The sequence below is a fragment of the Hakea prostrata genome, chromosome 4 (assembly GCF_041222555.1).
Source record: "Hakea prostrata isolate BN-2017 chromosome 4, UWA_Hpros_2, whole genome shotgun sequence".
NCBI lineage: Eukaryota > Viridiplantae > Streptophyta > Magnoliopsida > Proteales > Proteaceae > Hakea > Hakea prostrata.
The window spans coordinates 7,319,228-7,330,530 of NC_142603.1; the positions used below are offsets into that span (position 1 = coordinate 7,319,228).

At 35.4% G+C, this 11,303-nt stretch overlaps 1 pseudogene across 1 annotated transcript; it reads right to left on the reverse strand.

Moving 5' to 3' along the window:
* Nucleotides 1–407: 407 nt before the first annotated feature.
* Nucleotides 408–4,088, reverse strand: LOC149017524 (metal transporter Nramp7.2-like; annotated as a pseudogene). Its single transcript, XR_016173162.1, has 12 exons — nt 3,959–4,088; nt 3,363–3,403; nt 3,188–3,266; nt 2,909–3,013; nt 2,409–2,518; nt 2,122–2,303; nt 1,872–1,942; nt 1,599–1,772; nt 1,400–1,504; nt 1,176–1,307; nt 977–1,072; nt 408–889 (listed from the first exon to the last, which is right to left on the reverse strand). The product of XR_016173162.1 is annotated as a metal transporter Nramp7.2-like (transcript).
* Between the last annotated feature and the right edge of the window lie 7,215 nt (nt 4,089–11,303).

Consider the following 11,303-nt stretch of genomic DNA (forward strand, 5'->3'; position numbering starts at 1 on the left):
TTATGTGATTCTTCCGTTCTTCCTTCTACAAAAGATTTTTACACATTCCTCAGTAAGTCTTTCTTTGCCAATGAATTGAGATTTTCTAACGGTAAATGAAGCTAAGAGGCTAAGTTCTCTGTTCCTTCGCTACTTTTTAAACCTATAAAGTCCAAAACTCTTTTTGTGTGTTAATTTTTATATACAACTTTGCTCGACTTAAACATCCGAATTTTTTGTCCAAATTTTCCTTTTAGCAAATGAATAATTTTAAAATCCCAGTCAGAATTTAATTTCCTCACTCATTTGACCGTACTAATAAATTAATATTTCGAATTATTCCAAATAATTCTCCATGTGAAAATTTTTGAAATCCAAAAATAACTATGGTTATGAGACTTATATTTTCATCAATTCCCAGAGGCTGTGATAAATATGCTCCATGAAAACCAGATTACAGTGGAAAGGAAATCCCTGGAGGGAATGAAATGAACACACAGGTGTCTCACAACTCAGAAGAAGACAAGTATTCCTCTTCCACTTTGGATGAAAAAGGACCAAATATAATGGATTATGAATTTTATGCAGAGACAATATCTTCCACCTCCATTGCTTCTTCAATCATTTTGGGGCTCATAGGGCAGCTTCCTCTCCGTAATTCACTTCCATTAGTCTCATCACTATATGTCGCCCACCGTGGAGACTCCGCCGGAGTAGTCTCCTTTTTTAATATCAGGTAGGCCAACATTGCCATATAAGCCATCGTCATGGGGAAGACCAGAACGCCTGCTACGAAGGAACCCACTTTGCTTGTGTGCTTGCTCGCCAACCAACTCATCAAACTTGAACCTAAGAAGTATAGGTTGATCCCAATCAAAGACACCCCTAAGAGCCATGAAACTAGGGTTGCCTGAAACCAGCATCATTTACATTTCAATGTTAAGTTTTTTATAAGAATAACAACAACAAATGGATAAGGAAAGGCTATTGAGGGAACCATTAGAGAGCTCTTGTGGTGACCCATCTTTGTTTCACTGCTAGTGAACCGAAGAAGTGGAATCAACGCGAACGGCAGTTCAAATGATAAGATCAACTGCAGCAGCAATGAACAATATATCAATAATGGTGTATGGGTTGTAGAATATCACAAATCAGCTAAGTTATCTCTTTTTTCAAGGGCTTGTTTGTACAATTACCGAAGCAAAGATGATTAGATCTCCAGCTCCAGATGAGCCACCAACAATTGAAGCTACTAGGCTTGGCACAATTGCAATACATCGAGTAACCAGGTTTCTTAACCAGAGCTTCATCTTTAAATCCAAAAATCCCTGCATAAAGAACAAGAGGCTCTCCTTATAGTTGCAGCTATTTTAAGCCTATTGCTCTGAATTGATTAATTAAATTACCCATGAGAGCCCACCTCCATAACGTACTGTCCTGCATAAGTTCCTGTCACAGAGGAACTCTGTCCTGAAGCAAGCAAGGACAATGCATATAGTATTGAACTCCAATTTCCAAGTGCATCCTATATGATTTGCAGTAGTTAAAAAGGTTACTTTGCGAGAGATGAAAAATTAAAAATTAATGAAGCTTCAATGGTGGAGAAGATGATGTGAGACCTTGAGCAAGAAAGCTGCTGAATCGAGGGTGATGTTTTTGCAGTTGGCTTTGTTTTGAACAGAGAGATCCGGCTTTGAGCAAACCCTACCACTAACCGATACGATGGCGACATTGATCAGAAATGCTACGAACAAGGCTAACCCACTTTCTATCAAGAAGAACTTGCATGCACTCTGTGAGGTGGGACACAAACCAGCATCAACCATAATGAAATTGGTGTAATTCAACTGATCGAATCTAGATGGGAATGTGTGTGTTGATTTATTACTCACATTGATGCCATGAAAGGAGTGAGGGACTTTCCTTGAGATAACTAAGGCCGAATGAAGGAAAGAGGTTATGCCTGCAATTTGGTAATACAAATGGAAAATCTTATCAATGATCAAACTGTCTCTGTGTTCCATTTCTTGTGAATCACTTACTTCATTCATATATAGGCCTTCAAAACAATATGGATTTTGAGTATGGTCCACCATTAGAAAGAAAAATTTTGAAGTAAATTAAGCTGGGTTTGAGAATTACGGCATGATGAGAGCTCCCAACATTGCAACTGCATCTCGGGCTGCTTTGTCACCCATCAATTTGGGGACAAACATCCCAATGGCCATCTCTTTTGCAGAGGGTTTGGAGAGTACCATCACTGCTAGGAAGCAAGTGCCCACCACCAGCAGGAGAACTCCTATTGCCATCTCCAGCTTCCTTATCTACAAAATTTAGTTCAGAACCCATTAGATCTTAACAACCATGAAAACTGAAAGAACGACTAAATCGACAATCAGAGAGAGCCTGAGTAGCTTGAAATTACTCACACCATATTTTTGCAGACCCAGGAGAAGAAGAGTGTTTGATCCGGCAAGGAGAACTCCGGCCCAGATGGGTACTTTGAGAAGTATGTTGAGAGCAAAGGCTGTGCCAAGCACTGCAAATCAATCAAGTATTGTTTTAATTAAGTGAAACAAAAACATAGCTGGGTTGGTAGAGTGATAAAATTCATATTTTTCAATGGAGAGGTTGTGGATTCAAGTCTCTCCCCTTGGGGTTGTTAGGTATTTTGTCCCCCACGTGTTTTACACGGTGTTGGATATAAGGGCACTTAGGTCATCATACATTATACTAAGTCTTGTGTTATGTACAGTGTCTGTAAATATCGTAATCATTCATTACATTAATACATATGATTCAATACTATGTGAAATGACTCTAACATCCTCATTAAAAAAAAAAACTATAAGTATCATCGTGGAAAGAAGGTAAAAAAAATTTTGGATAGAAAATTAAGAGGTTTATAGGTTGATAATAAGAAAATAACCTTCAGGGATGTCAGCAGAGATGATAGCAATCTCAGCAAGGATCCAGAGGCAGTAATTGACATTCTTTGGGTATTCAGCCTTACAGTGCTCAGATAGATGCTTCCCTATTCATGAAAACAGTAGGTTCAATCATTTATGATTCATAGCCAAGTAAAATGGTATATGAGATAAATATGTGTATCTTGAATGCATGAAACATACATACGGTGATATATTGCACTGCGAAAATAAGTGATTGATAGAGTGATTTATAGAGAATTGAAAATTTTCACCATTACCTGTGACGACTCCTAAGTTTGCAGAATGAGATTGAATGATCAAGGCGAAGGTCAATCCAACAATAACGATCCACAACAACTGCACCACCAGTGACCCCTACTGGTTAGCACTCAAATATAGAGAGCTGCGACCAGATTAGCACTTTATTTGAGAGAAAGTGAGAGAGAGTATAACCTCGAATTTGTGGTCAGCTCCGGCTTGTAAGTCTGTCTGCACTGTTCACACCACATACCCACGCAAGCAAAATCAAGAAACTAATATATAGGTTATTTGCATATTTCAAAGCAATATATGTATAATGGTTGCACATAAGTATTAATATAGGTTTTGCTCTGATACTATGTGAGAATATAAGGCTGGAAAAAAAAATAGAACTATATATCTTACACTAAGTGAGATCAGTCCCCATATTTATAAACTCACTAAGGTACAACTAACTATACACAATATAATCACATATTTCTAAGAATCTCTTAACATTCTTTAACACTTTATGCATATATAAATATTTCTGTGCAATAAATATGTATAATGCCAAGAATTGAAACTATTCCACTCTTGTTTAAAATTATTTTCTGCTTGACTTTTGAACATTCCGGTGAGAATTAATTTCCACCTTCTACTTCTAAGAGTTTGGTTCCTGACCTTGATATAGTAATGGGTAGTGCTTAGAAATAGAAACAAATACAGAAATAAAAGATCTGCAAGACAAGGGACGCAAAAGAGAAAGAACAAGTAGAAGAAATAAGAGTGAGTATCTGTTTGATTACAGTTTCCAGGGTCGAGGTAAGCTACGGAAACTAGAAAACCAGGGCCTACATAACCTAAGAGCTTCTTCCATGTTGGAGTCTCTTGTATTTGAACTAGAGACGCCATTTCTTTCTCCTTCTCTTACTCTCTCTCTCTGGCTTCCACCTCTAATAGATGAAAGAGCCTAAGTTGTTAATAAACTAGTTGGTTGTAAGATGAATATATATAGAGAAAGGAGACTTGATGAGTTGATGATGTTGCAACCAAAAAGGTTAGGGGAACTGGGTCCATGCATGCATGGTATGTGGTTCAAGTTGTATCCAATTTGGGTTTGGTTCAGACAATAAATCGGGTGGTTGGCACTTAACAATCGTACTAGTGTTTCATATCTTTCAGGGGTGATCTGTAAGGGACCCTCTCCATTTGGCTTGTATAAAAAAATGATTCTCTTCTATTCCAAGCACTGTTGATTGATTGAATTGCTGTCACTAGATCAAATTGCCTCCCATGCATGATGAGAATTTGAGAATGAACCAAATCAACTTTCAATGCTTAAATGCTTATCTTTTCATGGTGGTAAATGACCCTTAATTTGTGTCTTTAAGTATTTTTTCTTTAAAGCAAGCTTTGTGGCAAAGCATCAAAGGCCTCTTATGGAAAATATGCAAGGACATTTTGTCATTAGAAAACAATATATTTGAAACTTCATATCCTATTGTTATCAACCATATAGATAGGTGAAGAGAGAATCTCCCCATCTTCTTATCTCATCTTGTCCAAAAAAACAAGACATGAGAGAGATGTGTGAAGGAATTTCTCCATCACCTGTCCATATGATTGATAACAATGAGGTACATGAATATTTTAATTATAACATAATTATTGAACAAATTAAGAGTGTTTTAATCCTTTTAAATTTAAATTTTGAATGAAATTACGGTCGAAGGGTGTTAATTAAGAATAGTTAACACATTTTTTTTCTTCTTTCCATGAAACCAACATCTCAATGATTCTTCCACAAAAAAAAAATCCTCAATGATTCCATTTTGCTACCCAAAAAAAAGATTCCATCTTAATGGTTTTTGACTCTACGAAATAAATGGCATTAATGAAGGCTGTTTCGTTCTGGAGTCCAGTTAGCTCCACTTTACTTATAAGGGTTCTGGGGGACCAAATCATCCAGAGACGATGGACTTGACTGTGGGCCCGATAGTACAAAGAAGTAACAAAAAACTGCTGAATGATGTAATAGCCCACGAATCAAGACAATATGGGCCCCAGCGGCCCAACCCAAATCCACCATCCAATTTAGTGAATCTTTTCTTGGTTTTGGACTGGTCCAATATGAGGTAAGGGAGCTAATCGCTACGGTTTCAATAATTCAGTACCAACTTTAAATACTGAAAACTATAACCATAATGTACCGAATTTACACGGTACAATACGGTTTTAGTATTTGCAAAAACAGTTCGTACAGTTTCGATATTAAATCGATGCAGGAAAACAGTTTAAACACGATGTCTAGTGCAGTACAATTTGGTACAATTAAACCCATGCCACTTTTTTTATTAGTTCATTAAGATTCTAATGAAATTACAATAAAAAATCGATAGAATCTGATATTAACAGAGACAAAGCAAGTAAATCTAAGAAGAGGAGTGAAGGACAAAACAAAAGACTAAAACAGGGAATTAGAGATAGGGTAAGGATAAAGTGTTTTAATTGTAAAATACTATTTATATCCCTTAATTAGGTACTGTACCAATTTAGTATTGTTTCAGTACATACGAACGATATGAGTACCTAAAACTTGTATTGTACTTTATCAAATTTTGAACAATGCAGTTCAGTACTGTTAAACGATTGCGGTACACAATTGACACCCTTAATCTGATGGACCCAATTCCGAATACAGATAATGATAGATTACACAAGTTGTGTAGGGAGATCACTACAACCTTTTTGTAGATTTTGTATCTGTATGATCTATATCTCTCAGCAAAACACTGATTTTCGTTTTCCACCATGGAATTTCTTCCTTTATGGTCTTCAAGCCCAAGCCCATGAGAGGTGGGACTCTACAAAGTCTGGTGTCCTTTAGTAAATGGGCCAGGGCCAATTTAAAAAGAAGCCACCAAGAGAAAATGCCATATTTTAATATTTTATACAAAAATAGAAAAAAGAGAAAATGCCAAATAAGAGATGACTTGTGACTTAAAGCCTTGTTATACGCCATGCAGTCCCCATCTACCTTGGATTGGGTAAAGACATAAAGTAGCAAGTTGAACATTGAATATATAGGCTATTATCATTTCTACCAGATATTTGAAGTTGACACGACTCAAGGATTTTGATGCTTCACTTAGGGATAGCCATAAAGATTTCCCCAAAGATCTCCCCCCAAATCTTTACCTAGTATATGAAACCTGCTCGGTGGGGGGAGGGATTGGGAGTCTAGATCGTCTTCTTTGATGGGAGCATTTTCTGTGCTTTCCTGACGATTGTTGACCACAAATTACAACAGACTCATTGGGTGAGGATAATGGACCTTTTTTTTTTAATATTCTATTATTTTTTACTTGTAAGTTTTATATAATTTGTGTTTGTAACACCTTCAGAGGAGCATAGACACCAAGGGCACATGATTCAAAGTCAGGGATTAGGGCTTGTTTGAAGTTGTATGAGAGAGAGAGAGCATCTACTTTCAGAGTCCGAATCATCACTCTGTCAGGGAAGCACACAACGACTTTACCACCACAAAATCATGTGGGGTCCACAGGTAAAAATAATAAAACATAAAAATAAAAAATAAAAAATAAAAATCATTACCAACCCCTGTGGACCCCACATAATTTGTGACCAAAACTGAGAGCATTATATTAGAGATTTTTCTTTTATTTTATGGGTTAATTTCCAGCTTAGGATGGGTGATTTGAGGACTGAAGTGTAGGTATATCTTTTTTTTTTTTTTTTTTTTTTTTTGAACTAAGGTTCATCCGAGCCAACTTGGGCGCACCAAAATTTTACTTCCTCAGGGGAGCTGAAGTGTAGATATATCTTATTTTCTTTAATATTGTTGATTGATCCTATATACAACTGGTACCAAAACTTAAACTTGAAATACTATTCCTACTTTGGCTTGTGTTTTGTATTTTCTGTAGGGTTCTATATACAGATTGAGTAGACCACAATAGAGAAATTGAATCTATCGTGGTTCAGATTCTCCTTCCTCCATCGTTTTCTTCCAGATCTTGTGCTTGCTGATTACTATCTTCTTTTCTACATTGTATCAGTGATGTGTACATGGATTGACCCCGTGGCCAAAACCTAATGGCCAACCGAAGTATGCTGGCCAAACTCTGTTAAAGGGGGTATTTAGGGTACTTCAAACCTTTTTTTTGGGAGTTGGGTTTTTTTTTTATTGAAATTTGTCTTCTTCGTTTTCTTCAAGATGGAAATTTGTGTTATGGAGAAATTTCTAGTTCATCGCAGCAGGACATTGATGGTCTGGATTCAACCTGTAATTTATGTTGTCGATTCTTGGTTTCCTTTGAAACTTGATCTTCTTCTCTTTTTTTTTGGCGAGTTATCTCCATTTATGCAGAGTTTTTAAAATATTAGAATATATATCTTTGTGCTTAAAAGTTTGATTTCGAGACTATTTTCAGCAGTTCATAACTCTTGACTTCAATCATTCGAAGTTTCTGAAAAGGTATTCTAGAGCTAGAGAGATTTCATCTAAAACATGTCTGGCAGATTTTTCAAGGGTATCATTCTTTTCTTTTTGTTCATTATACTTGTAATTTTGTTGTTTCTCTTTATGACTTTTGCTTGCTAAAATGGACTCTTCAGATTTTACTTTTGGTTACAGCTGAAAAATCTTATCTAGTTCAGATTCCATTAGAAGGCATGAACTTGAGTGTCTTGCAGGTAGAAATGAGACCTTCTCAACAGCAAAATTGAAAATTTCAGCTTAGCAACAGAGTTTTTACAACGAAAAAATAGTGGTTGCAGGGGTGAGGGAAAATTGTCAAGAGTTGTTAGAGAATAATTTTGATAGAGAAAGGTTAGTCAATTATATACAAGGGTATATATAATGGTGTTTACAATTGTAATACTAAATATTCTAATGGAAGTAGAGTCTTATGCTTTTTAAAAATAGAATAGAATGTCAATACTTAAATGCTTCTGTTTTAGGGTGCTGAAGCAATTTGCTCTTCATAATCGGATAAGGATTAAATTTTCTTTACCATAGAATGTTAAAAAAAGAAAATTTACAGATGGATAATACAAAAAAATAATGTATACCGATTTTTGAATTGAAGTATACCCCCAATATTGTAGGACTTGTAGAACAACTTAATAGTATTATCCTCGTAAATATTGTGAAGAATTGGAGACCACTAGGCTACCTACGCCTAAAAGCTGATCTCGATCCTCATACCATCTCAAGTTATTGGGCCTAGACATTGTAAAGGATAAGACTCTGATACCAAACTAAAATTTCGTTTAAGAGATAATTCTTCCACACTCAAATTAGTGAATGGGAGATGGGCCTAGACATTGTAAAGGATAAGACTCTGATACCAAACTAGAATTTCGTTTAAGAGATAATTCTTCCACACTCAAATTAGTGAGTGGGAGGTGGGCCTAGACGTTGTAAAAGATAAGACTCTGATACCAAATTAGAATTTCGTTTAAGAGAGAATTCTTCCACACTTAAATTAGTGAGTGGGAGGTGGGCCTAGACGTTGTAAAGAATAAGACTCTGATACCAAATTAGAATTTTGTTTAAGAAAGAATTCTTCCACACTCAAATTAGTGAGTGGGAAGTGTATATTAATATTATTTGAATTTGAATTATTCTTGATCGATTGGAGATAGATCAATCGAGGATAAAGTTAGTTACAGAAGACATTGGAGAAGAGTGGGTGGAAAGGAGAAATAAAACTGATGGAGACTGAAATAGAGGGTCATGTGTGTTTCATCTCCTCAATCCCACCTCTGAGAAGGCTGTGGCAACTGTTGTCTCGCTTAATTTCCTTCCTCAACTTGGATGGAACTCCCTAGCTGAAACTCAATAATCAGTGTCTGACACTAAAAATATTGTTAACAATAAGCATTATTTATGAATTAAGCATGGTATTCTGGTTTGGTGTTTTTCACCTTTTCTTGAAAAGTTATGCAAGAAATTCAAGAAGAAAAGAGAAGGAAACATGAAGAAATCAATAAGGGCCATAACCTAGAAACCCAGCAAAGATTTCAAAGAAAATTCAATCAAAGTTCATCTGAATAACTGGAAATTATTCAGCTTTAAGGCTAGATCTTAAACCCCCAGCTTTTAGAGAATTAGGGATGGCAAGATCAACCAAGAAAGAAGAAAAGCAAAAATAAATTGCAACAATCCCCTCTCGGCACTTTTGATTTCCATTAGCAGTGAGCTTACTTTGATTCAACTCAGAAATTGAACAACAAAATCTGCATATCACAGTCTGAATGGCTAAAAATCTAACATAAAAGAAGAGATTTTTATTGAACAACAATAATGCAAGATATTGTTTATAGGGTGCTTATTATACAATAGTATAAAGATGTTGAAACCAAAATTTTAGAGTTCGCCGGATCTTGGGTGTTCCAATTTCTCAAATCTCTCATGAGCTTTCTCATGCATTGATTCTAATATCTAGGAATTGCTTTAAAATCTGAACTTCTTTTGTTGATTTATTCTTTCTTGTCTTTTCTTTTCTTCTTGAATTTCTTGTACAACTTTACAATTTTTGAGAAGAGAAGGAGAAAGAGTGAGAGTCGGGTAAATTGAGAGATTTTATTTTATAAATTATTAAACCCTTATAATGTAAAAATAAAAAATTATATTTAAAAATACACTCGCTACTTGATTCTGCACCGTTCGATTTGAATTGATTACATGCAAAATTTCAACCTTCAGCTACTAGCAGCTGCAAGTAAAAATCTTTTTTAATGGTGAATTTTATTCAAATCTCTGAGCTCAAACCTGGGATTCCGATTTTTAGTATTAGTTTTGTCTCTCATGCTTGGCCCTTCTCATTCTTGGCCTTTCACGGAGTCCTTATCAATTCTTTTTCTCCATATCAGATCCACAGAATACCTTCGAACCTCTTCGTACATACGTATCAATGCTGAAGAGCCGCCATTACTTTTGTCTTTTGATGAGCTCACCACCAATAATGTAGAAGAACTAGTGTCTTTGTCGGTTATCCAATTATCATGACTAGTCCTTGTTTGCCATTGATCAATGCATGGCTCCTTGTAAATGAATGCAACCGTTACCTGTTTAAGTCACTTTAGAGGTATCACTTGTCTTACTATCTTTTCTTCTTCATGTCATCATCAATGATCAGAGGCTTCACGGGAAATTAACTAATCTTTTTCTAGCTATTGGTGGATAATTTGTTCAACCCGTCAACCTGAATCGATTGAATGATTTCAATTTATGTAATTTTATGATTTTTATAGACATGCTCCACGGCATATTAGTTTGTACCTATCTGGAATTGTAACACTTGATAGTTAGGGTTAGATTTAGAACTCAAGTAAGAATTGAATCTAATATATCTCTAAATTTTCTCTCAATTTCGTCAATTCTTTTTTCTTGAGGCTTCATTTTAGGGATTTATTAGGTTAAGTTCTTAAGTGGGTTCTAAACTTCTAATCTTGACCCTTGAATAATTAATTAATTGTCACGTGTTGCAATCCTAGATAAGAATTACTAGAAATTGCACAGGGTGAGAATTGAGATTCTAGATGCATATTTCATAAATTTTGTGAAAATTTATGATTAAAAGATAAAGAAATCATGGACGGTAGAGAGATGAAAAAATAAGTCTAGTTTTTGTTTGAGGTTATTCTTGTCTTTTAGAAAAAATTTAATTTATTTACATTAACATTTAAAAGGTGTTCTTAAGGTATACAACTCTAATGAGGGATTGATTTCGATAACACAAAGAGTGGCATTTTAAGGGATCCACATCCTCTATAATTCATTTACTTACAATTCCCTATAATCTGGTGTGCCCGTGGCATTTAAGTAACCAAAAGTCCTAACGAGCGATTTTGATGGGTTTAAATAAAATCAAATAGTTTATTGAACTTTGGATATGCCATGGACAAGGTAGGGGACAGTGGATCCCATTTTAGGGGGTTACATAGGGGTGGTGTCATCGAAAATGGCATTGAAAAATAATATAAACAGAATATTAAACTAAATAGTACAATATATTTTAGGGGGTTATAACTTAGGGGTGGTGTATAGAAATGGTATGAATATACACTGATTTAGTTTTGGTATGTAAATTCGGCAACAAAGCATCTAGTGTGAACTTCAGT